General features: G+C 41.2%; 1 long non-coding RNA gene across 1 annotated transcript in view; it reads left to right on the top strand.

The window, feature by feature from the left end:
- Nucleotides 1-12,556, top strand: part of LOC102900762 — a 105,966-nt gene that overhangs the window by 82,199 nt on the left and 11,211 nt on the right. Inside the window, exons 8-9 of the long non-coding RNA XR_002742941.2 lie at nucleotides 828-1,016; nucleotides 4,836-5,100. This is a non-coding gene — a long non-coding RNA (uncharacterized LOC102900762). The remainder of the gene's footprint in view (nucleotides 1-827; nucleotides 1,017-4,835; nucleotides 5,101-12,556) is intronic.

Raw genomic sequence — 12,556 nt, 5'->3', positions numbered from 1 at the left:
ATGAACGGGGGAGGGGCAGAGAGAGAGGGAGACACAGAATCGGAAACAGGCTCCAGGCTCTGAGCCATCAGCCCAGAGCCTGACGCGGGGCTCGAACTCCCGGACCGCGAGAGTGATCTAAGAATTTTAACCCTTCCGAACTCTAGTGCTGACTCAAAAATTTGGAGCTACCACTTCTGGCTGACCTGGCTGGAGAACAGTTTCATGGCCATAAAAAATTTAGTATGAGTGCTGAAGAATTTACCACGCTATATGGAGGAAAGCAACCCACATATAGAATTTATTGTGATTGATTCCAGTATGTGTGTCTGGAGAACCCCCAAAGCAGGGCTCCATAGCAAATCGACATTCTGTACCAGCCACTATTCCAGGAGCTTTATAAGTATTAACTCATTTAATCCTCACAACAGCCCCATGAGGTAGACCCTACTAGTCTTATCATTTTACATATAAGAAAACTGAAGCAGAGAGAGAAGAACCAACTTGCCTGACAGCTGGAATATGGTAGAGAGGGGTTCAAACCCTGGCAGTCTGGCGTCAGAGCGTATTATATAAGCTAATCCTTGAAAAATCCCTCTGCAGTGGCTATCATTCTTCTCATTTTACAGATGAGGAAGCTGAGGTTCTGAGGATGTTAAATGATGGAGTTAGATATAGAAGCAACGAACTGACATAGGAAGTGACTTCATTCTGCTTCCAGAGGCTGAGCTCCTGTGGCATTATGCTTAACTGAAGCTCAAATGGAGTCTGTAACAGGAAATATTATCACCAGAAAGGCAGGGATTGTTCTCTAGATGATTCTAGGACTGCTAATTTTGTCCTTGCAGGATGTCCTATTCACAGAATGGCGGATGCCACCACCCAGCGACAAGCCAAAGGCCCCTTCTCAAAACTCTGACAAGTAGGGGAAGCAAGCCAGCCTGGCTCCCAGCTATACCCAACATGTCTCTTTGAAACTCACTTCAGGACCTAGGAAAGAGCTCGAGGACCAGGCCACAGGCTGTCTGTCCTACCTGGTAAGTTCCGACTAAGAAGTTAGGATGCCAAATGAAATCCCCCACATGTACTACCTTCCTTCTAATTTCCAGCCCCCTCTGCTGTTTACGAAGAGTAAAAATGGACAGCTGCCTTCTAAGGAGCATTAGGTGGCCTAACCAGTGCACAGTGATTTTCAGGACTGATGTTTGCAATTATTCTACACTTTTGACCAATGCCTGGTCCATGGAAGAGGGGTTCATGACTAAGATAAGAAGGTGCCACTTATGTTTGGCCTCTGGGGGAACTATATTTGCCTTGACTCCTCTCCAAGCATGTGGTTTGCATTACCTTGGCCAGAGACAGCAACTGGGCCCCAGTCTGCACCCTGTGCACAGGAAACTTCACAAAGGTTTTCGTATGGAAAGCATTTGAGGCTGTGTCAGTCTTGGCTGTTGGGACAGGTGGGGTGCAGCCGGCAGCTCTGCTCTCAGCTGCCAGGCTGCAGGGAGAGACTCTTGCCTCTTTCTGCAAGGTGTTTCCAATAAGAGGGGCACATTTCCTTCATTAGAAATAAAACAAATACAGATTGATGATGTTATGGCGTTTCTCAGGAAAAGAGGAAAACAGTTTTCAGATGTCCTTATTGAGCTTCTCTCATGTGCTTGTGGGTGGGGCTGGTATGGGGAGGAGAGAAGTATATTTATGGGGAAAGCAAGAGGAGCACCCCCACAATTCAACCACTGATCCTGCCTTCCCAAATTAGAGGGGTGGGGGTGGTACCTGCTTGGCTACATCATAGACCATAAGGGCTTGAAGACACAGAGTCCAGCCTCCCTGTTTGGCAGATGAGGAGGGAGGCCAAAGACCTCCACCAGCAGTCAGGGTAGAGCTACAGAAAGAACCTGCAACTCCTAATCCCAGTCCAGTGTGCTTTCTGGAATATTCCATTCCATAGGACCATCTCAACAATTAAACATATATCTATTCATGTGTAGCTTTAAGGAAATGGTTCTCAACTTGGATTTATGTAATAAATGCTTTGGAAGTTTACAAAAACACCATTATACCCAGGCCTACACAAGGTCCAAGAAAAATTCAAGTGCGATCATGACTGAGCTATCTATGTCTAAAGGACTAATTGGAGTAATCACTACTGTTTATTTCACCTAAGCAAAGCTTACTCACCTTTCCAGGACTATCTAAAATTACTCCTCTTCCATAAATCCTTTTTAACAAGACCACAAATATAGTTGGCATACCTCTTCTCTAAACTCCTACACTATCCACAGGCTATAAGCAAACAATTTAGCACTAAATTATATACAATTTCTATTGTTAAACTATATTAATCATGAAATGAAGGCTTTCACTTATTCAGTTCATACTATGTGCCAGCCACTCTGCTTCATGCTTTCCATGCTTTGCCACCAATATTCCTAGGAACTCTACCACACTCCATCTGTACCCACTATACAGATTAAGAATCTGAGATTCATAGGTGTCAAGTATGTTGCCTGAAATGAGATAGCAGGAAGGGCAAGTAAATCCGGTCTGTATGCTCCAAAGTTCTTTCCAATGCCTCATTTTGCATCAAATATAAACACTATCTATTATAACATATACTCCTGATAAGATTTTACAAGCTATAAGCTTCTTTGACGTTCATTCTCTTATTTAATCCTGACTATAGCACCACTATCCTTGACAAGCAAGGGCATAGAATTTGAAAAACTTAGGTAAAAGGCTCAAGATTCCATGGCATAGCCATGAACCCAGGTATTCTGACTCCAAGTGCAGGGCTATTTTCACTGCTCTCCTGTGCCATGTGCCAAGCTCTATTTCTTTTGATCTAAAGTCCCTTAAGGATCTATACTGTGTTTTACATAGGCAGTCCATTTTAGATAGACTTAAGATAGACTTTTAGATAGATCCCTTAAGGATCTATACTGTGTTTTACATAGGCAGTCTATTGCTTTATTACTTGATTTTCCAAGAAGTAGCAAGAAAGACTTCATGAGGCATTCTGTCCCTAAGGACCTGAAAAAAAAACAAAGTTCTTTGGGGGTTGGAAAGAATTGATGAAGAGGCATAACTGATTCTTTTTAGTGCCTTAAGTCATTGTTTTTTGTTTTTTGTGTTTTAGAGCCTTCCAGTCACTTCCACATGTTTTTGAAGGTATTATTTTCAACTGTCTGAACAAATAACAGAATCAAAGGGTAATGTGAACTAAGTGATCTACCTGTGATCGTGGAGTGGACCATGGAAGAGAGAAAGAACTTCCATCCACCTCTCCCAAAAGTCTCTGATTTGAATTCCTACCTAGGAGTTGGCAGTGTTTTTAAAATTAGTTAGTCCTGTCCCATATCATTATCCAAAGGACTTGAAGTGGCTTGGAATATGAATAGATAAAATAAATAATGGTAAAATGTAAACAAGTGAAGATAACCAAGGCTGGGTAAAATGAAAATATAAAAAGTAAATTCAAGGGGAAAATATTAATCATAGAGGAAACGTTGCCTTAGAGCCCAAAATACTGCAGTGCATTTAAAATAGATATTCCATGTGTGGGGTTCAGTTGATGATGTATTTTTAAGGTTTTAGTAACTCCTGTGGGGTTTCACTTCATGCCAGATATTGACCAAGAATGATTAAAGCAGTGAAACTATAGAGTTTATCTCCAGGATGTGGTCAATACGCAGTATTCATACATCCGTGGTTAAATAGGAGATGTGTTTTCCAAGTCTAATGTTGCCAAAAAGACCACGTCAATGCTTTGTGCAGAACAGGATTTTTATTTCAAAAATAAGTCTGAATCATGACTATTCATTCATTTAGCAAATATTATGACAATAAATTATCTGCCAGGAACGGTGCAGTACACTGGAAATTCAAAGGCAAATATGACATGGAACCTTTCCTATAGGACTTCTCTGTCTAGAGAAACAGACTTAAAATATATAATCAGCACAACCAAAATAAGTGTGATTATACAGATGTGTACAGTGGGTATAAAAGCAGAGACGGGGTCAACCACTTCACTGAGGTTGGCTGGTGTATCTTATCTTCTAACCAATACTCATCCAGTTACAAGGACATCAGGGTTCTGGTGCCATCCTTAATCAAGTGAACCTGGGGGGGATCATAGAATAAATGATTTACCTTTGTGTCCTGCTAATTATCTCCACATTTCTGATTTGATTGTGTGGAGAAATAAGGCAGGGAAAATGCAGTGTCCAGCTTAAAAACAGTGGCCAAGAGGAACAGAATGGAGAAATGTGAAGAAATGCTATAGCAAATCTTTTATAACAAACAGGTTAGTGAGAATAATTTTTTGGCATGGCATAGGCATTTTGTCCTTGGCAATCCTCCATATAGTAAAAGCATCTTCAGGATAAAAAAAAAGACAACTTTTTAGCAGATTATGCATCCATTAAAAACACCTACAATCATATTTGAAACAAAAAATCTAGCATCTTGAGAGAGAGGAAAATTGGCGGTGTTTTTCTAACAGTAGCCAAAAGTGATCTAAGAATTTTAACCCTTCCGAACTCTAGTGCTGACTCAAAAATTTGGAGCTACCACTTCTGGCTGACCTGGCTGGAGAACAGTTTCATGGCCATAAAAAATTTAGTATGAGTGCTGAAGAATTTACCACGCTATATGGAGGAAAGCAACCCACACATAGAATTTATTGTGATTGATTCCAGTATGTGTGTCTGGAGAACCCCCAAAGCAGGGCTCCATAGCAAATCGACATATGCCTGATGTTATCTCAAGGCAAGTTTCTACTGTATAAACAAAAGCAGATAAAGAAACTTTTAAAGAAAATTACTTCCTCTTTTCTTCTTTATTCACAGATTGGAAGTTGAGGAAAAAAAAACTTAAAAAGAAAATGCTAAGAAATGCCAAAGCTGGATATGTCAAGGGATTAGATAAAGTAGAGAACCTTCATGAGAAGTGTGCACACTTGTGATACAAAGCTAAGTCACCAGGAACTACAAGGACTGAACCCAAAGTCTAAATGTATGTGAAAGATGGCATTGGATTAAGAACACACAGGCCACGAGTGAACGAAACTCCCAGAGTTGACTCCCAGCTCCTCCGGTGATTCCATGACTCTGGGTGAGTTACCCGAACTCTCTGGGGTTCAGTTAGTCTTCTCACTTGAAAACAGGGTTGTTGTGAGAAGTGGATATAATTCATGTGAGGCTTAGCCCAACCCCCAGCACTTAATAAAGGCTAAAAACATGTTAGCTGCTATATTATAATCATTCTCTGGTGTAATCCTCTCAACCGTTCAAGGAATGTCCAATGATCCTCATTTTCCTGGTGGGGACATGGGCATGGAGATGGTAAGTGTCTTTGCTAAACAGTCCCACAGTTGACTTTCTAAGTCATAGCCATGCCCTGACTTCTTCCTTCGTTCCCTTTCCCAGGAAGATATTCTGCACACAGTATAGATGGTCCTTCATGTCTTTCTTAAACCCATCATGTCCCATGGCTTTCTCTCCAGCAACTCCCCCTTCCTAGTTCCCCAGGATCCCCACAGCTCTTTTTACCATGGGAACATTGTCTGTTTTGTTGCTGGCTTTTTTTCCTCAGCTATCATATGCCATGGACACAAAACTACCCCACACTAAGCAGTGGTATTGGGAAAACCCTGACCATTTGGACATCAGCTTGCCGATCTCTGGAAACTTCTCCAAATATCACCTTTCCCTCAGTTTCTATTTTTTCCATATTTTGTCAGCCTCAAGGTTCTCCCTCCCAGATATGGACAAGGTGCCCTGTGAAGATGAAAATATTTTAGAGGTCAGGGATGAGTCCAACTTCCATGTCAGACTGCAGGCCACTTGAGTCAGTGAAAGCTGTGATGTGATAGGGAAGAAAGGAGTACAGAGGGAAGAACTTCTGTTTTCTAACATTTGAGGTTCTGTGCTGAGAGACTTATTAAGTCTTTTCTCCAAGGGCAGAAGCAAGCACAGGAGTCTTGATTACTGATTCAATTTCATTGCTGCTAATTGATCTGATCAACTTTTCTGTTTCTTACTAATGCAGGTTTGGGAGGTTATGTTTCTAAGAATTTATCCATTTCTTCTTAGTTGTCCAATTCGTTGGCATATAGTTTTTCATAACATTCCCTTAAAATCCTTTCTATTGCTGTGGTGTCAGTTATTTCTCCTTTATGATTTCCAGCTTTGTTTAAGTTCTCTCTCTCTCTCTCTCTCTCTCTCTCTCTCTCTCTCTCCTCTCTCCTCTCTCCTCTCTCCTCTCTCCTCTCCTCTGTTTTTGAGGACTCTGGCCAGAGGTTTATCAATTCTGTTGGTCTTTTTAAAGAACTAGCAGCTCTTGGTTTCATTGATCCATTCTATCAGGGTTTCTGTATTTGTTTATAGTTTCTATTTCATTTATTTTTGCCCTAATGTTTATTTTTTCCTTCCTTTTACTGGTTTGGGGTTTTGTTTGTTCTTTTATTAGCTCCCTTGGGTATAAGGTTAGGTTGGTTGAAATTTTTATTGCATCTTGAGGTAGGCCTGTACTGCTCTAAACTTCCCTGTTAGAACCATTTTTGCTGCATCCCAAAGATTTTGGACCACCATGTATTTTTTTTTTAATTTCCTCTTTGATTTCTTGATTGACTCATTCATTGTTTAGTAGCATGTTATTTAGCCTCCATGTATTTGTGTTTTTTTCCAGACATTTTATTGTGGTTGATTTATAGTTTCATAGAGTTTTGCCCAGAAAAAGATGTATGGTGTGATTTAGATATTTTTTGATTTGCTGAGACTTGTTTTGTGGCCTAGTATGCGATCTTTTGTTCCATGTGCACTTGAGAAGATTATATATTCTATTTTAGGATGGAATGTTCTGAATATATCTGTTAAAACCTATGTGATCCAATGTGTCATTTAAAGTCACTGTTTTCTTTTTGATTTTGTGTGGGGATGATCTATCCCTTGATGTAAGTGGGGTGTTAAAATCCCCTGCTATTATTATATTATTGATTACTTCCTTTATGTTTGTTATTAACTGCTTTATGTATTTGGGTACTCTCATGCTGGATGCATAATTATTTACAATTATTATATATTCTTCTTGGATTGGTCCTCTCATGATTATGTAATGTCCTTTATATCTTCTTAAAGTCTTTGTTTTAAAGTCTATTTTGGGGGCGCCTGGGTGACTCAGATGGTTGAGCATCTGAATCTTAATGTTGGCTAAAGTCATGATCCAAGGGTCATGGGATCAAGCCCCATGTCAGGCTCCCCACTGAGCATGGGGCCTGTTTAAGGTTTTCTCTCTCTCCCTCTGCCCCTTGCCACTACTCGTGGTCTCTTTCAGAAGAAGGAAGGAAGGAAGGAAGGAAGGAAGGAAGGAAGGAAGGAAGGAAGGAAGGAAGGAAGGAAGGAAAAAGAAAAAAGAAAAAGTCTATTTTGTTTGATAGAAGTACTCCTACTCCAGCTTTCTTTTCACTTCTATTTGCATAATTGCTTTTCCATCCCTTCACTTTCTTTTTTTTTTTTTTTTTTTAATTTTTTTTTCAACGTTTATTTATTTTTGGGACAGAGAGAGACAGAGCATGAACGGGGGAGGGGCAGAGAGAGAGGGAGACACAGAATCAGAAACAGGCTCCAGGCTCTGAGCCATCAGCCCAGAGCCCGATGCGGGGCTCGAACTCACGGAGTGCGAGATCGTGACCTGGCTGAAGTCGGACGCTTAACCGACTGCGCCACCCAGGCGCCCCTCCATCCCTTCACTTTCAATCTGCAGGCATCTTTAGGTCTGAAGAGTCTCTTGTAGGCAGTGTATGGATGGGTCTTGCTTTTTTAATCCATTTTGTAACCCTGTGGCTTTTGATTAGAGCATTTAGTCCCTTTACATTCAAAATAACTGTTGATACTGATAACTATTGATAGGTATGTACTTATTGCCATTTTGCTACTTGTTTTATGGGTTCTTGTAGTTCTTCTCTGTTTCTTTTCTTACTATCTTCTCTCACAGTGGGCTAGCTTTGTTTAGTGATATACTTGGAATCCTTTGTCTTTATTTTTTGCATATCTATTACTAGTTTTTGATTTGTGATTACCATTAGGTTTATATAGGATATCTTATGTCTAAAGCTCTCTATATTTAGTTGAGGGTAACATAAGTTTGAACCCATTCTTTACTCCTCTTCCCCCAAGTTTTAGGTATATGGTGTCACACTTTACATCCTTTTATTTTGTGAATCCCTTGACTGATTTTTATAGATACAGTTTTACTGCTTTTGTGATTCCTTTTCTTACTCCTACTTATGGTCTTTCCTTTTAACTGAAGTATCCCCTTTAACATTTTTTGTATAGATGGTTGAGTGGTGGTAAATTCCTTTAACTTTTGTCTAGGATACTCTTTACTCTGCTTCCACTCTCAATAATAGCCTTACTGGATAGAGTATTCTTGGTTGTAGGTTTTTTCTTTCAGGACTTTGGATTTTTCATACTACTCCGTTCTAGTCCACAAAATTTTTGCTGAAAAATCAGCAGATAGCCTTATGGACTTTCCCTTGTATATATGACTTATTTTTCTTTTCACCTTGTGCTTTTATAATTTTCTATCACTACTTCTGCCATTTTAATCACTGTCTCTCTCAGGCTGATTTTGTTGGGCTGTCAGTACCTCCTAGATCTGGATTTACTAGATGTTTCCTTCCCCAAATTAAGTAAGTTTTCAGCTATTATTTCTTTAAATAAATTTTCTGCTCCCTTTTCTCTTTTTCTTCCGAGATCCCTATAATGCAAATGTTATTATGCTTAATGGTGTTGCTGAGTTAACTTAGCCTATTCTTTTATTTATTCTATTTATTTTTTTTTTCTCTCTCCTGTTCAACTTGATTGATTTCCATTACTCTGTCCTCCAGGTCACTGATCATTCTTCTGCTTACTCTCATCTACTATTCATTCCCTCTGGTGTATTTTTAACTTCACTTACTGAGTTCTTCATCTCTGACTGGTTCTTTTTACATTTTCTCTTCATTAAGGGTCTCACTAAGGTCTTCCACTCTTTTCTCAAGTCCAGTGAGTATCTTTATGACCATTACTTTAAATTCTCTATTAGGCACATTACTTAGCTCTGTTTCATTTAGCACTCTTGCTGTGATTTTGTCATGTTCTTTCATTGGGGATATATTCCTCTGTCTCATTTTGTCTGTCTTTCTATTTCTATGTGTTTGGAAAGTCAGCTATGCCTCCTGCTCTTGCAAGCAGTGGCATTATGAAGAAGCCCTGTAGTGTCCTGTAGTGCAATGCCCCCTGTTCACCAGAGACTGGTGCTTCAGGGGTGTCTTATATGTATGCTGTATATGCCCTACTATTGTGACTGAGCTGTGTTTGCCTTCAATCCAGTCATCTGCAATGGTTCTTTGCCTGTTGTAGGCAGGGTTTAGTCCCTGTGTTATTGCGCCAGTCTAGGGCTGCCTTGGGCTTGAGCTGAGACAACCAGCTATTTGCCAAAGATTCAGTAGCACTGAACTGCAGGGTGCTTTCCCTGCTTTGTCCCATTGAAACTTCTGTTGGTATGCAGGCCTGTTATCAGACCAGATGTCTGCCCCTAGCCTACTGTCGGGGCTGCAGTTGGACTGGTGTGTATGTGTGATTATCTTCCCCTCTCCTTGGGGCAGGAAGCACTTTGGAGTGGCACTGGTCCCTGTAGGGGCTGCCTGTACATTGCCAGACTTATGGAAATGCTTTGGGTGGGCTCCAGGCAAGGACTATTTGAGGGGGCAGGTACAAAAGAGAATTCAGGGTGAAGGAGCACTTGCTCGCAAGGTTTTTGCAGGACTGATGTGGGAAGGGGCTATGTCCACAGTAGAACATGGGGCAGGACAGAAGCATTAACAAGGTTTGGGCTGGTCTGCTGTGGGAGACCAGGAACCAAAGCCTAGCTGGCAGGGCATGTCTGTAGGAGAATGCACTGACAGGGTGCACTGTTAGCAAGTTAGCGAGTGTTGGTGCTGTGCTGGTTTCCACAGGTGTCTATGTGTCTCGGCTCTGGGTGGGGAGGGAAACAGTACCCGCCAACTCCTTTGTTCCTAGAGAAGTCTCCCAAGGATCCCTGCCCCTCCAGTACACACTCTGAGATTACTAAATCCCAGGTATTTTTCAAACTGCTGTATCTCCACAGGGCTGTTCACTGTGTTCTCTCTTTAAGGGCAGGGGCTGTTTCTTATTGCCTTCCAGACTCTCCCACAGCTGAGCCCACTGGTTTTAAGTTCCAGGTGTTAAGCCCAGCTCATTGTAAGAACTGGTGAAATTATGCCCTTCTGGTTTTCAAGGCCAAATGTTACAAGAATTTGTTTTCCCTGTGCGTGGGGTTTCTAGTGTGAGGGTCTGGTTGTCTCCTCTCTCCATGCTTGCTAAATCCCTCCTTATTGAAGACAGTTCCATGGGTCCATTTACCTCCCAACAGCATTTCAGCCCTTCCTACCCTCTTCAACATGGCCTTTTCTCTACATTTAGCTGCGGAGAGTCTGTTCCACCATTCTTTGGGTTATTTACACTCATACTGGTGTTATATTGTTGGATCCCTGGGAGGAGGGGACCTTAGGATCCTCCTAATCCACCATCTTCCCTGGAAGTCTTATATGATGCTATTTTAGAGAAAGTTTTCAGGCCACTTGCTGGAGGATCGGGTAGAAAGTCCACGTCAAGGGTAAGTGGTAGTTGATAAGAATGAGTATTGAATAGACTTTGAGAGCTTAGGTCTGATATCTTTGATTTAGGTCTAGTGGATGGATTAAGGAACACCCCCATGGTGTCGGGGGATAGGGACAGCACAAAAGCCCTACAAGCAGCTTGTATAGACACACATATCTCATTCAACTTCTTCTCAGAATAAGATGATAATGATAACTGTTACACAAAATAGCAAATCAAAGAATTATTTAGTGGGTATGGGTTTGCTCTATAGAATTATGATGTGAAAGTGGCACATACTTTTACCTTTCTATATCCAATTGGTCTAGCTTGAATCCCCAGTCTCCCCACTCTATCCCTTTGTCTAAGAATCTCAGATCTTACCTTGTCCCAGGAACTAGGGAAGGGCCTAGTCTTTATTTCAAAGGCCCATGTGTCACCACTGTTATTGCCCAGATGTGTAGAGCCAGACATTAGCTCCCTATTGGGCACAGACTAAGCTACAGAGACAGGGGTCATTGCTCTGAAGGCTTGGTATTTGCTGACCACATCCCCAGGCATTTAGGTGTTAACACCACTTGCCATCTCTTGGGGCTTTTCAAGGCAGTGGAATTAGGATCCCTGCTTCTCTAAAGAATGCACTATCCCTTCATTTCCCAGGCTTAAGAAATGCAGATCCTTCCAGCATTCAGTCACTGAGACTTCTCTTCCACCCCTAGAGTCCCTCCTTCTCTCCAACAATCCAGTTCTATCTAGCCTCTATAAGTCAAAACTTTTAAAACAAAGTCCTGTTAAATCTCCTCTGGGCAAGTGAAATGCAGCCCTCTGCAGTACAGACCTGCAGTTGCTCTTTCTGGTAAACTACACAGCTTGTAGTTATTTGTGTTTATTTAGCCTTTTGTGCTAGGCACTATGACAAGTGTTTTGCAATAAGCATTGTCTCATCTGATCCTCACAGGAGCCATATGGGTAGGTAAGATTACTTTTCTTACACATCAGACTGGAATAAAGTTTGAAGTGATAGTTAAGGCACTTGCCTTGGCTGGAGCAAAACCCAGGCTACCGACTCCACACTCTCATTCACCACACCATCTGCCTTCCTCTCTAAAATTAATAAGTGAATCTCATTTTTTTCTCTGTGGGGATGCTGCAGCAGAAAATAAGATACAAGTAAATTAATCAGATTAAGTTGCCAAAATGATAACCGATTGAATCCCAAGGACTCCATAGGCTACACAGCAGAGTTCTAAGAAGGAAATGATGCTCTCTCAGCACTGGGCAAAACCTGTAGGTCCTGGGAAAATGCCACAAAGGTATTTATCCTGTGGGGTACTGGGGGAGTGCATATGCTGGGGGATAGTTACTGCAGTGCTCTCCTTGTTCTAGGCATCACCAGTGCTCTGTGAAGAGGCCCTCTGATAGGTTCCCTTGGGAAAGTACCCTCTTGCTCCTGTCCCTCCAGGCTCTCTCCCTTTCCCTCGGCTGTAAAAGAGATCCTATTTCCTATCCCCAAACAACAAGTGAAACTAATATCTTCAAACATCTTAGAACAGTAGTCACCATACACTGTAGTTTTCCACCAGCCATTTCTCAATCTCCCACAATCCAGAAATTACCATATTTTATATTTACAATAATTGGCAATATTATTTTTAAAATAATATATAAATGGTGCATCTTTGAAATGAATTCAATGAACTATGATATGTATAAGGCACTGTAGAAAGATTCTAGATTAGAACCTCCCCAAGGGCAAGAAAGAGAAACTTTCTGCTTCTTTATGTATCCTATCCACTCTCCTTCCCAAACCCTGTGCTTAGCCCGGTAGTGCCAAGTATTTTAGCACATTTCATCTGAGATGACAAAATTACTGGAAGTAAGCAAAGTATAAACCTTATGCTGAGAAC

The sequence above is a fragment of the Felis catus genome, chromosome B3, assembly GCF_018350175.1.
Source record: "Felis catus isolate Fca126 chromosome B3, F.catus_Fca126_mat1.0, whole genome shotgun sequence".
Lineage (NCBI taxonomy): Eukaryota > Metazoa > Chordata > Mammalia > Carnivora > Felidae > Felis > Felis catus.
The sequence above is the reverse complement of the archived record's forward strand: the minus strand, read 5'-3'. Positions and strand labels throughout refer to the sequence as shown.